The following is a 12346-nucleotide window of genomic DNA, read 5'->3' on the forward strand; positions in this document are numbered from 1 at the left end:
CGCTGCGTTGTTAACCGCCACAATGGCCATGCAAAACACGAAGGCGTTGTCCCCAACAGTGACATTCTAGCGATTCTAAAATAGATGACTCCAAGAAAGCAGAGGACAGGCATGGCTTACTGAACTGCGCTGAACAAGGTAAACAAATTTTGCTGCGTGCGCTGCAGTGCGTAGTCGTAGTTCCCGCGTGCAGAGAAAACGAGTGCCTGTGCGAAGCATTCAACAAAAGCAGAGTTAATTCCTGCTTCACAACTGCACTGATCAATCGAGTTACTTGGTGATACACGTCCGCTTCTTGGTTGTGCCGGTATTTAGGCAGAAATCACTACAGTGCGTTCAACTTCCGTGTTTTAACCAATAATAAAAATTTACGAAGCTATATAGAGTGTGGCGCGGAGCCAACTTAAACATTTCAAATTGTTGACGAAGCCACAGATGTCCAATCGCAAGCCATTGATGAAGTTGCAGCGATTGATGAAGACCTACTGAGGCGCGTGTGCAACTTCAAGAAGCGTTTGCAACAACGCCGTGATGTAAAAGGAGGCTATCTCCCAGATGTAGTTTCCAGCAAATGAACTGGTAACTGGTGCTAAATGAATGACATACTTGTTCCTATTATTAGACACACCTATGTTTCCCCTGCAACCGTATATAATATATGGAAATTTGCAATAGAACGTTCGTGAAAACCAACAGATAATGGTACAGGGGACGCTAATTGCTCTGTTTTAACTGTATTGTAGTAATTGTGTTATAAATATAAAGAAAGTAAGGCGGACGAATGAATGAATGAATAAACTTTATTTAAAATTAGTCCGGTACTTTTCTACGAACTGACAACTTTTTCAACTGTCTTTTCGCTCAGTTTCTTTTCACATTTATATCACAATTACTACAATACAGTTACAACAGTACAATTAACGTCGCCTATACCTTCCGTGGATTCACAATCTGTTGGTTTTTATTAAGGTTGCATCAAACAAAGAAACCAGCTCTTAAAATTCCCTACTTGAAGTATGTCAGTTGACTCCGCGCCACCCTTTATTCACGCTGCTGCCGCTATTCTATATCATAGAGGACTTATAGCGAAAGGCGTGTACACATATGTCTTATTTATGTTGTGCGATTATATATTTTGTCTATTTATGCTGTGCCGATGGAAATGCGTGGCAGCCAACAGAGGCGACACGGATTTGTGGCAGGTATATTTTGTGGAAAACAGCACAATCCTATCTCTTGGGAATTGTGTCGTGAATCGGGCATCTTATCGCGTCGTCTCTCGTTTTGCTTCCTCGTTCTCAGTGGCGCCACAAATATTTCCTTATGCAAAAAGAGTTTCGCCCAGACCAGGACGAGGTCGTCTGCTATTACCTGCTCCGCATCTCCTGCAAGGCTGAGTATACGCTACCCTTTCGCCACAATGCAGCTGCGAAAGTAATCCCCAGTCACGCGAATCTTCTTAGGACGGCTCGCGAGTCGGGACACCCGCGAAAACAGGTGCAGAGAGCGTGCAGCTTGCGTGCAAAGCAATGTGAACTCAAGGCGGCGTCAAGGGGAGAGCAGAGTGGTGTATACGGTCGCGCTACGGGTTTTTTCTTCACACTCAACGGCAGCGCCCGGCACCGCAGCGCCCCTTCCTCAGCGCGGGTCGCCCCTATAGCAAGAGGGAAAAACAAAGCGAAGCAGAGATATGAGGGTGCGTAGGAGATATCTGAGAATGACGAGGAGGGAAAGGAGGAGGGGAGAGAGTAAAGCATAGCATATCAAACAACGAGAAAGAGAGAAATAGAGAGAAATAAATACGGAAAGAGAAAGAGAGAATCAAAGAAAGAGAAAGAAATAGAGAGACAAAAAAGGTATAAAGAAAGAGGAGGCAAGCGAAAAATAGAGAGAGTAAGACAAAGAGAGGAAAGAAAGAGAAAGGAAGATAGAAGTAGAAGGAAATAGAAAGAAAAAAAAAGACAGCAAGAAAGAAATGGAAATAAACAGAAACAAAAAGACAGAAAAAATAGAGAAAAGTGCTATCAACGACCCCAGCTACGACGTCCAGCTCATGGCTGTCCGGAAGGCCCGTGAGAGGGCGGAGAGGCTCGGCCTCCCCGTCCCGACATGGGACTAGCCATGAGTTGGATGTGTAAACATCTCATACTCTTCCCTCCGGACCAAATAAATGTCTTTTCTCTCTATCTCTCTCTCTCTCCGTAGTACCGCAAACATTTCTACGTGACCGACATCAAACTGACCAGGCGGCCGCCCTTGCTTCCACACTAGTCGACAGTGAAAGCTACGTTTGTGCGGTGGAAGAACTATATACGCCTGACAACCGCTCAGCTGCCTTCAGGAAATGATGTGGCTAACGCGCGGCAACGGTACGGTGCTCATCGATGTTTTTGTTCCGATACACGAGGAGCGCAAATTTATAGTGGAGAAATAAACGTAGTTTTAATAAAAAAAAGTCACAGTTTTGCCGCAATGGCGAAGCAACGAATGCGATAGCAAAAAATTAGAATGTCAGACAAAGAACGGCAAGCAGCTCAGTACTTGCAACGCGCCGCTCGAGTGCAAATGACTGACGAAAAGAACACACACAGGACGACCGCGAACTAACAACGGTCAAAGCTCGACACTTGCGGCGCACTGCTCAAACACAAGGAAGCACACTCGAAAAGAACGCACAGGTACACACAGGACGAGCGCGAACTGTTGCGGTTGTTGCTTCTTCGTGTCTGAGCTGCGCGGTACAACCCAACGCTCTTAGACTTCTTTTTCTTTAAAACTGCGACGCGTGGAGAGACCCCTCCGCGTCTCTCGCCGCGCAGTGGCGTTAGACGCATGGTTTACTCGGTGTTCCACATTGTCAGTGGCTACAGAAAGGGGCCACCTTTTAGTGCGCGTCTGAAGAAAGATGTAGGAGCGTTGCTTTAAGCGCGCCCTTCGGGCAATCTCGCGAGTGATACTACACGTATACTGAAGCACCTTCGACTTCTGCATGCCGTTTGCGTTAAATGGCGTATATAAATGCCGTTGGTACGCTAAACAACCGGAGGCGCGTACCCGAGTTGTTTAAGGCAGCGCACTGCGGAGCGAGTGGTCGAAGGTTCGAATCCCGGTGGTGCGCTTCGAAAACTTTTCCTTCTGATTTATTTTTCTTTGTGGCTTTTATTTATATATACATATACATATCCGGGACATGACGGCGTCGACAGACGGCGACGGCAAAAACCAGCCGAAATTGTCCATATAATTGCTATCGCTATATTAAAAGCACTTGAACCGCTTGTTTAGAGTTATTCGTGGCATGATTGTAAAATGTTCACTCCGCCTCAACACAGCATCTATTAAGAAAATAACACAGACGTTTCGCCACCTGTGCAAGTGTCATCCTCAGTATCCAGTGGTAACAAGTGTGGGGAGGTCGACCAGTCCACTAGTCACGTACGTCCTTTTAAACGTGCGGTAGAAGCCGCGGTTGTTTTTGCAAGTCGATGCGTCGCGACGAATGAACCACGATTACAGGAGTTCCACCCGACCGTCGTTCCCGAGCCAGCGTCATCGCGTTGTTTAGGTTATGCCCTGTAGTCCAGCACTGTTCCAACAAGCTCCGTCTCAGAACGCATTGCATGGGTGGCTTTAGCAACATCCCCTTTGTGTTATCTAAGCCTCGTTGACCTTGTCCTGCCCATTTCACCGGAGCAAGTTCCTTCGTAATTCCCACATCGTTTTTCATAGATGACCCCGCTTTGATTGTATATTCATCCGGATTTTGGAGCATTTTAACACGAGGTGTTTTATGCCGGAGTCCACCAAAACTTTGCTGACATCATATCCGTCACGGATGTGACGTCGGTAAAATGCACACGAACAGATTACAAAGGAAAAAAGGTTTAATTGATTTGGATGACCTGGGAGTCGAACCCACGATCTGTCGGTCCGTGACGTTAGGAGCTGGGCGCTTCACCCACTGCGCTACCGACGCTCATGCATGAGGCTTTACAAACGCGCCTTATATCTTTGACACCTTCTCCTTTTCACAGTGACCTTCGTTGGCGTGGTGAGGTGTTGCCGTCTTGGAGAGGTGAAGTACTGCATCATGGCAATAGTGCCTCTATTCGAAACGCTCCTTACCTCAGACCATTTCCTTACCTTACGTGAGGAGCCCTTCATGCCTCCTTATCTTCAGGGAGCTCCTTGAGGGAGCCAGCGTATACTAAAAGCTTCCTTCATCCTTCCTAGCAAAGGGCTGCCTCGGTAAGGTAAGGCCCGTGTTTCACCAGTCTGGGCTCAATAAGTACATGTGAAATATTAACTAAACGTTCGCTTTTAAGCAAGAATAACGAATATTTATTTCTGCATACGGATGAACAATAATGCGTACACTGCTTTTCGCGATATTGGTTTACAGCCTTTTACGTTTATTTAACTTTCGCCTGTTGCAACAAGCAAACGCAGTATGGTCGAGCAACCTTGGAGCTCATTGCTTTCATTGATGCATTTCGACGGCCTGTTTTGTGGAAGCTAGTATAAAGGTCGTTTAAAGAATTTAGCTCATGGGTGAGATTGATTTTCAAAACCGAGCAGTGTTAAGCTTCTGAAAATTTCTTAATTTGGTGCAGTTTTATCTATATGTTTAAGTAAATAAGGGATATTCATAATGCTTGGTGCTCCGGGAACACTCGGCGTTATCCGCCATTTTTTATTGGGCGCCGTCGCCCAATCGTCTGCTAGCGTCTCCATAAGGAGAGGCAGCGTAGAGGCTGAGCCGCAGTCGTTGGCCATGCTTTCGTACCAAAACAATGCAGCTGTTGCTTTCGTCATCCAGCGCCGAACTGTCAGCGAACCTCAGTGGGCTGCCACAAATCGATAAAAACTCAATATCGGAGCTCTGCGTGCGCAAATGCTCGTCCGGTGGGCAGCTGCAAGAGACGCACCGCTTCGCAAGCCGAACTGCCGTTCTCTAGTGACGTGCGCTTCAAATCTGAGGTAGCCGTTCAAGAAAAGTGTTCGTTGCAGAGGAGGTGTGACTGTCAAACTTTTAAGATAACCATACACTGCAATACATCTCCATTGTATTTCCCACTGTGCTTTTATACAGGCGTCATAAACATTCCTCAGATATCGACGGAACGTTGTTTCTGCGCGACCTGTGCAACGCACGTGCTGCTTTCCTCGGCTCATTTCTTTAGCCACAAGCATCTCGACACTCTCTGCAGTAGCATGTGTTGTAGTTTCTTCGAACTAAACAAGGCATGGTCATGTGCATGAGCGGTGCGCCGCAAACCAAACGAAAATACATGCACTTTCACTGCACAATGGTTGTTTTTAATGCTCGGTGGTAGTAATCTATCGCGCGGATTTAGTATTGTCGTTCTGGTTTTCTTGAACGCGATGCGTGTGCTTTCATTAGCATATCTTTTTAAAACATTGTGCAATTTGCTTTCGTATGCGACGGAGGCGTGCATAACCGCACCTCCGTGGTTATGCATGGAGGCGCGCGAGGGCCCGCGATCAGCGGAAAGATGAGTGTGATCATCTACCGAACAAGCAGCTCAATCTACTGTACGGCTCCGTGACTCTTTGCTCCGTGTTCACAGCGCACGTTGACCGAAGAAAGCAAAATAAAAATAAAAAGGGAGGGAAGAGGGGGTGTAAAGCGAAGGGCAGACGCGGCATGCGCACTATGTACTTCGATCGGCGCACACTACCTTACGAAGCTTACAAAGACATGCCTGTTGGAATTTTTAGGAGCTGGCTCGCCAGGTTCTTAAGCTGGGGCGAAGTCCCGCGCCGTAACCTGCATCCATCCATCCATTCAAAGCGACGTGGTACGCGAAGAGGAACGCTACGCGCGTCGTGTCTTCCCTCTAGCCTGGCCGTTAATTATCACAGGGTGAGCGGGGAACGCGGTCGACAGCCAGTCGAGCGTCGGACAGCTATGTTTAGTATGGAGGAAGGAAATGGAAAGGAGGGAGCATTACGTCACGCGACCGAAGCCCACCGTGTCAGCCCAACACGTGATCAAAACTTCAGAGTGCGCGGTTGGTTTTAGTACTATCGGTGGATTTCCGTTTTTGAACCTCCTTTGTGATCCCGCCGGTCTGCGCCGAACGAGCGCGGTTCGATTAAAAGCTACCGGGCGCTATACCCGAAGTCTCGGCGAACCTCATTTCTTGCGTGATCTTGACGCAAATGATCACGTGTTGGGCCGACACTGCTGGCTTCAAAACGAGTTGGCTTGCCAAGGCTGGCTGCGTGACGTAATGCTCCCTCCTTTCTTTTTCCTTCCTCCATGATTTTTAGGGCCACTTGTCGTGCGAGTCTCGAGGGCAGTTTCCAAATTGAAAGAACGTAGGAGCGTTGCGTCTGCAAGTGTCGACAAAGGAGAATCAGACGCTCTTCGATATTTCTTGTATATATACTTCATCAATGTGTATATAATTGTAAATTGTATATATAGTTCATAAAAATTGTAAATTAATGAAACATCGTGTATATATGTATATATAACAACGTGTGTCACGTCTTCATATGATGGTGAAGGACTTGTACGGAAGATTCACGGGTTTTCCCGATCTTCTCTGAGCCTGCTCCTCAATCATCATTCACTTCGTGGATATGGCGTGATTTTTTTTTTTTCGCCGATCGAGCCTCGGGAAGCTGCACACATCGCTTTAACGCGGACGCGCGCAGCAGCGTCTGTGGCACTGCCTACACGCGTTTATATACGTAAATGATTGCTTTCGTCGATCTGGAACACCGACAAGCTAATGTTGATCAATCATGATCTCTCGTGCGATGTCGGCCGTCCTTTTTAAAATGACTCTATCGTAATACACTATTCTGCAAGCCTAGCTTATGTTGCAGGCGAGCAACAAAATTGCACGGAGAAATAATAACTGAGGTTGAAGACCTCTTTCGCGCGCGCTGGTCATTTCGATCCAAAGCACAGTGGCGATCCTATTGACGAAACAAGTTCGCGTTGGTACATTCTTTTTCTTAGTTCAGGTAAGTGACAAGTTTGCATAAAAATAGTGTTTCCTTTTCCCGACATTGCCAAGGCCCCCTCGTTTCGTGAACAACACACGAAGCATTGGAAAGTCATTGCAGAACGAAGATAAAAAAAACAGCATCTAGCACCTGAAAGGCTGCAATATGCGACTGCTTTCGTTTTCGCGCCCAACAAAACGTGGTGGATTGAGCTTATGGGATAGTCGACAGATGGCGCTGTCGGACGTGTTTTTCGTGGGCTCCGGAATGACAGCGTCAGATAAGTTTTTTTTTTTTTGCATGATTCGAGCTTGTTTTTTTTAGTTATATGAGTACATAAGCCACTAGATTGAAGGTTAATAGGGCTTACAACTTTGTACTGTTTCCTGTGTGACAGTTGCCTGGGGTTTTTTTTATTATTATTTGTTTGTTCGGACACCACGTGGCTGAAAGGTACACATGTGATTTGCAGTGTAGCATACTCGCGGAGTTTAGTGATATCATTTGGATTTAAGTGTATTTAATCCGCCGTGTGAACGATCTAGCCATGGTCAAAAAGACCGTAAAGTGTTCAGGGTGCGGAATGGGATGGAAAATAGAGGTTGGTACGGATTGAGAAGACAGAGGGAGCTGACGCCAAGTGTAAGCAATGCGAGTTAGAGGCGAAATGGAAATAATGATGGCTGCCCAGAATGAGCTCATGGTAGAATCGCCGGAGCTGGAAAATGCGTTGGCGACAGAGCGGGAAAAAACGATGGCTATGGGGGAAAGGCTTAAGTCAGCCGAGGAGGGGTTAGCAAAGGTAGCAAGCGACAGAGGGAACAGAGGGGCACCGACCCCTACAGTGGTAGACGCGAAGGGGGGAAACAGGTTTGGAAAAGACAGGTGCAAGGGTCACAGGACCTAGCTTCCGCGAAGTAGTTTTGGGAAGGGGAGGGGGACAATACAGCAGCAGTGGCACGCGCTAATAACCGAGGCAGTGGCCAGGTGCGGGAGAGTCCAGCAGAAAAGTCGGAACACGTGATAATCGCCGGGGACTCGAATTTTAGTTAGATGCGCCGAGAAGCAGTTCAAAGAAAGGGTGAGAGGCGACAACGAGTTTTAATAGGGAGTTCCCGGGACATGGGATGGGCTCAGTGATGAGACAAGCTAGCGCAAAACTCGCAACTAAGGCTAATGGACGTAACCTCGTGATAATCGCGGGAGGTCTAAACGACGTCTTGAATGAAGAATCAGCCCGAACTAGCTACCACATTAGCGAAAGGGGTAGATGACATGCGACGCCATTTCCCCTCAGGTGCAGATAGTGCTATGCACAATACCGGAGGTACCGGTGCGTGACGTCAACCTGCAAAGAGCGGTAGTCGACGCAAACAAAGAGATATGGCATATGAGTCGAAAGAAAGGCATCGAGGTAGTGGAAATAAACAGAGAGGTGCACAGGTGGGGGTGGTTTTCAAAGAGACGGAATACACTTCGATAGGAGGCTTGGTCATGAGGGTGGGTTGGCGACTTGCGGGACGTGCAGGAGCTTTTTTGGGGGGCACGCGGGCCCTTTCGGTGCCCAGGGTAGCTTGTAATGAGGAAAACAACCAGGGGGACTCTTTGACAGGCCAGTATAGCGAAAAACCAGAGAAAGTTAAAAGAAGGAGAGAGAAGGCGCGTGTTGCAATTAGTTACATTAACATGCAGGGTGGCAGAAAAAAGGAAAAAATGGTTAGAGATTGAGGGACAGGTTAAACAAGGAACAGATAGGTGGTTTATTGCGGTTACAGAACACACACCTTAGAGACTTGGAAGAGCCACCACATATTGACAATTATATTTGGGAAGGATGTAACAGGATCACATCAGAAAGGAGAGGTGGGGGTGTTGGAATGCTAATTCATAGCAGAACAAATTGGGATAGAGTGAAGCAGACGTGTTCAGGAGCACCTTTGGTTTCGGGCACAGTAGGTGGAAAGAAAACGTGGCTAGGTGTAGCATACTTGTGGACGGGGAATAACTGCAGAGAAAAGAATCTGGAGATAGTGAAATGCATAAGCAACCGATATTAAAGAATTTGGTCATGATGCCGAAATAATCCTTCTAGGGGACATGAACGCTCACATTCGTGACCTTGACGGATATTCAGACACCAATGGCAAGTAGTTATGGTAGATCTCTGCGAGCAACATAGTCTTGAGATAGTTTAACGTGGGGCCGAAGTGTGAGGGGCAGATCACGTGGGAAGTCGGAAACAGGCAATCGAGCATTGATTATTGTCTCATGACAGAAGGAATATATGACAAACTTAGAGAGATGAGAATAGACGAGGAAGGCATTAACAGCTTGGGTAGTGATCATAAACGCATAATATTACAAATGGGATATAAAACTGAAAATAAGAACATAGAATCAAAATTTGGCCAGCTTGTATCTAAATGAACAACAAATAACGAATGTAGCCGCAAGAGTCGAAGAAAAAGTAGACGAACTGCCAGGCAAAGACTGGAAGTATAGTGAGCTGCTACATATAATCACAAAAGAAATGGAAAAAGAGAAGAAAACTATTTGTTGGAAAGGAAAGAGGAAAGCCAAAAAGTTGGTGGAACAAAGAAATCCGGGAGGGGGACGATCGAGAAGCGACGTGAGCATCGCGGGGGAGCACAGACAGGCAAAAAAGAGAAGCGGCCAAGGACGAAGTCAACCAAATATGGGAAATATATTTAGAGCAAAAATCCATCGTGCAGAAATTAGTCGAGGCAAAAATTAAAGGTGAAAGTGAACGACTGGATGACAGAGATTCGCGAACGGAAAAGAAGAAGGCCGCGCCTAGGATATTTTGGAGCCACCTAAAAGCGCTAGGTAGGAAGTCTGTCACAATGCAAACAACGTTTGGGTAGATGAAGGAGGAAATCAATTGGAAGGGCAGAAAGCGCTAGGTTACATCCGAAAGATAACAGCCGATTCGTTTAAAAAAGGTCACCCAGGGGATTCCCCCGGTAGGTAATAGTACGCAAAGGAGTGCAACTGACGAAGGGTAGTACTATGAGAATTTCAATGGAAGAAGGCGAAGAAAAATTCCTAAGCGCACTACTCCGGGCTTAGATGGGGTTCCCGTCAGCCTCATTAACGAACTCGGACATAACACTAAAGAAGCACTGCTGAAAGCCGTAGAAAAGTGCTTACAGGAGCGGGAAATTACCAGACAGTTGGCGAAAAAGTAGAATGAACTTAATCTATAAAGGCAGGGGAGAAAAGGATAACATTCGCTCGTATAGACCGCTAAACCATTACATCGGTGCTATACAGGTTGGCGATGCAGGCAGTAAAATTAAAAATAGAAGCGTGGGTAGAACAAAATGATATTTTGGGAGAACTTCAGAATGGATTTCGAATCGACAGGCGGTTAGACGATAATCTGTTTTCTTACCACGTGTATAGAAATATCGAAAATAGAAAAGAGGCCCTTATACATAGCTTATCTAGATATCACCGGAGCGTATGACAACGTTAATCAGGAAATTTTTGTGGGATATATTGAAAGAAGTGGGCATAGGGGACGACTGTATACAGCTTTTGAGGGAAATGTACCGAGAAAATACAGTTTGTATAGAATGGGAAGGAATAAGTAGTAAGGACAGCGTTGAAATTAGCAAGGGGCTGAGACAGGGATGTCCTTTGTCCCCGCTGTTATTCATGCTGTACATGGTGAGGATGGAAAAAGCGCTAGAAGGTAGCAACATTGGATTTAATTTGTCACACAAACAGGTCGCACGATGGTTGAGCAGAAGCTTCCAGGTCTATTTTATGCTGATGATATTGTCTTATTTGCGGACAGTCAAGATGATATACAGCGACTGGCAGATATATGCGGAAGGGAATGTGAGGCTCTAGACTAGGATTTAGTGCAACCAAATGTGGATTGATGGTATTCAATGATCACGAAGACCATGCGGTCTTCATACAGGGCCAAAAATACCGAGGGTAAGCGAGTACAAGTACCTCGGAGTATGGGTAAATGAGGGGGATAGATATATGGAGGTACAAGAGAAAGCAGTGGTAGCAAAGGGAAAGAGGAATGCTGCAATTATGAAGCACAGAGCTTTATGGGGATACAATAGGTACGAGGTGCTTCGAGGGCTGTGGAAGGGTGTGATGGTCCCGGGGCTTACTTTGGGACTCCAGTGGTTTGCATGAAGTCAAGGTACATTCAGATTGGATGTAATCAAAGGACGGTGGGCCGCCTCGCGTTGGGCGCTCACGGGAAGACGACAAATGAGGCTGTAAAGGGTGATATGGGATGGACAGGCTTTGAAGTGAGGGAAGCTCAGAGCAAAATGAGATTCGAAGAGAGGCTGAGGAAAATGAAGAAGAGTAGATGGGCAGAGAAGGTTTTCAGGTATTTGTATAGAAAAAGCGTTGACACGCAGTGGAGAAAGAGAACTAGGAGGCTCACCAGTAAATATACGGCTAGCAGTGCGGGCGATATGGCAACAGGAGCATTAAGCGGAAGGTCAGGAGGCGGAGAGGACTTATTGGATGACAGCGATGGAAAAGAAGCGGCTCTGAGTAACTACCGAAGGGAAAAAACGAAATAAGGAGGGAAAGGTTTTATGATAATTCAAGGGGAAGCGCTTTACTGTTTGAAGCAAGGTCGGGCTGCCTTAGAACGCGAAGTATAAAGCGAGATTCAGTAACGAAGACGAACATGTACATGCTGCGGGGGAAACTAGGGAAACGATGGAACATGTACTGATTGAATGTGGCGATATTCACCCAGGTATACGTGTGGGCACGAGTCTACAGGAAGCCTTGGGTTTTAGGGACAACAATGGAAAGCTGAACACGTCCGCGATAGAAATAAGTAAGAGACGGTAGAGTATTGGTGGCAGAAAAGTAGAGATAAAGTACAAAAATAAAAAGGGGGGGGAAAATAAGGTCATTCTGCCTTAAGAGGCAGAGAGATAGACCGTGTGAATTATAAATTTTTTGGTATAATAATAGATTTAATCAATGTAGATAAGGTATTAGGCCAGCATGAAACAGGAAGTTTTTTTTTTCTTCGAGCATGGTGGCAGACATGTCACCGCCCCGTTATAAAGGGACGCTCATAGCATCCATCCTCCATGCGAATCACTTATCCGCATGCTAAACGAGGACTGTCAGTAGCGCCACTCTACGTGCATATCGATGGAAAACTCACGCTGGTTTTGATTTTTGCGCCTAGCGGCGATCGCCTGGAACTGGGCAGCTTTCGGGAGCGGTAGGCAGTTCTAGGATAGTTTGAAACGGTCATGTTACGCGACAGTCGGTCGTTTCCTACGGCACAGTTGATGGCAGTGCACCGACAAACCGAGCAAGGCCAGTAATTGAGAAA

The 12346-nt window shown here is 46.5% G+C and overlaps 1 protein-coding gene across 1 annotated transcript in view; it reads left to right on the top strand.

Moving 5' to 3' along the window:
• The window catches only part of LOC119396080 (procathepsin L), a 222449-nt gene that overhangs the window by 95155 nt on the left and 114948 nt on the right, over positions 1-12346 (top strand). The window lies entirely within an intron of this gene.

Source organism: Rhipicephalus sanguineus, chromosome 6, assembly GCF_013339695.2.
Source record: "Rhipicephalus sanguineus isolate Rsan-2018 chromosome 6, BIME_Rsan_1.4, whole genome shotgun sequence".
Lineage (NCBI taxonomy): Eukaryota > Metazoa > Arthropoda > Arachnida > Ixodida > Ixodidae > Rhipicephalus > Rhipicephalus sanguineus.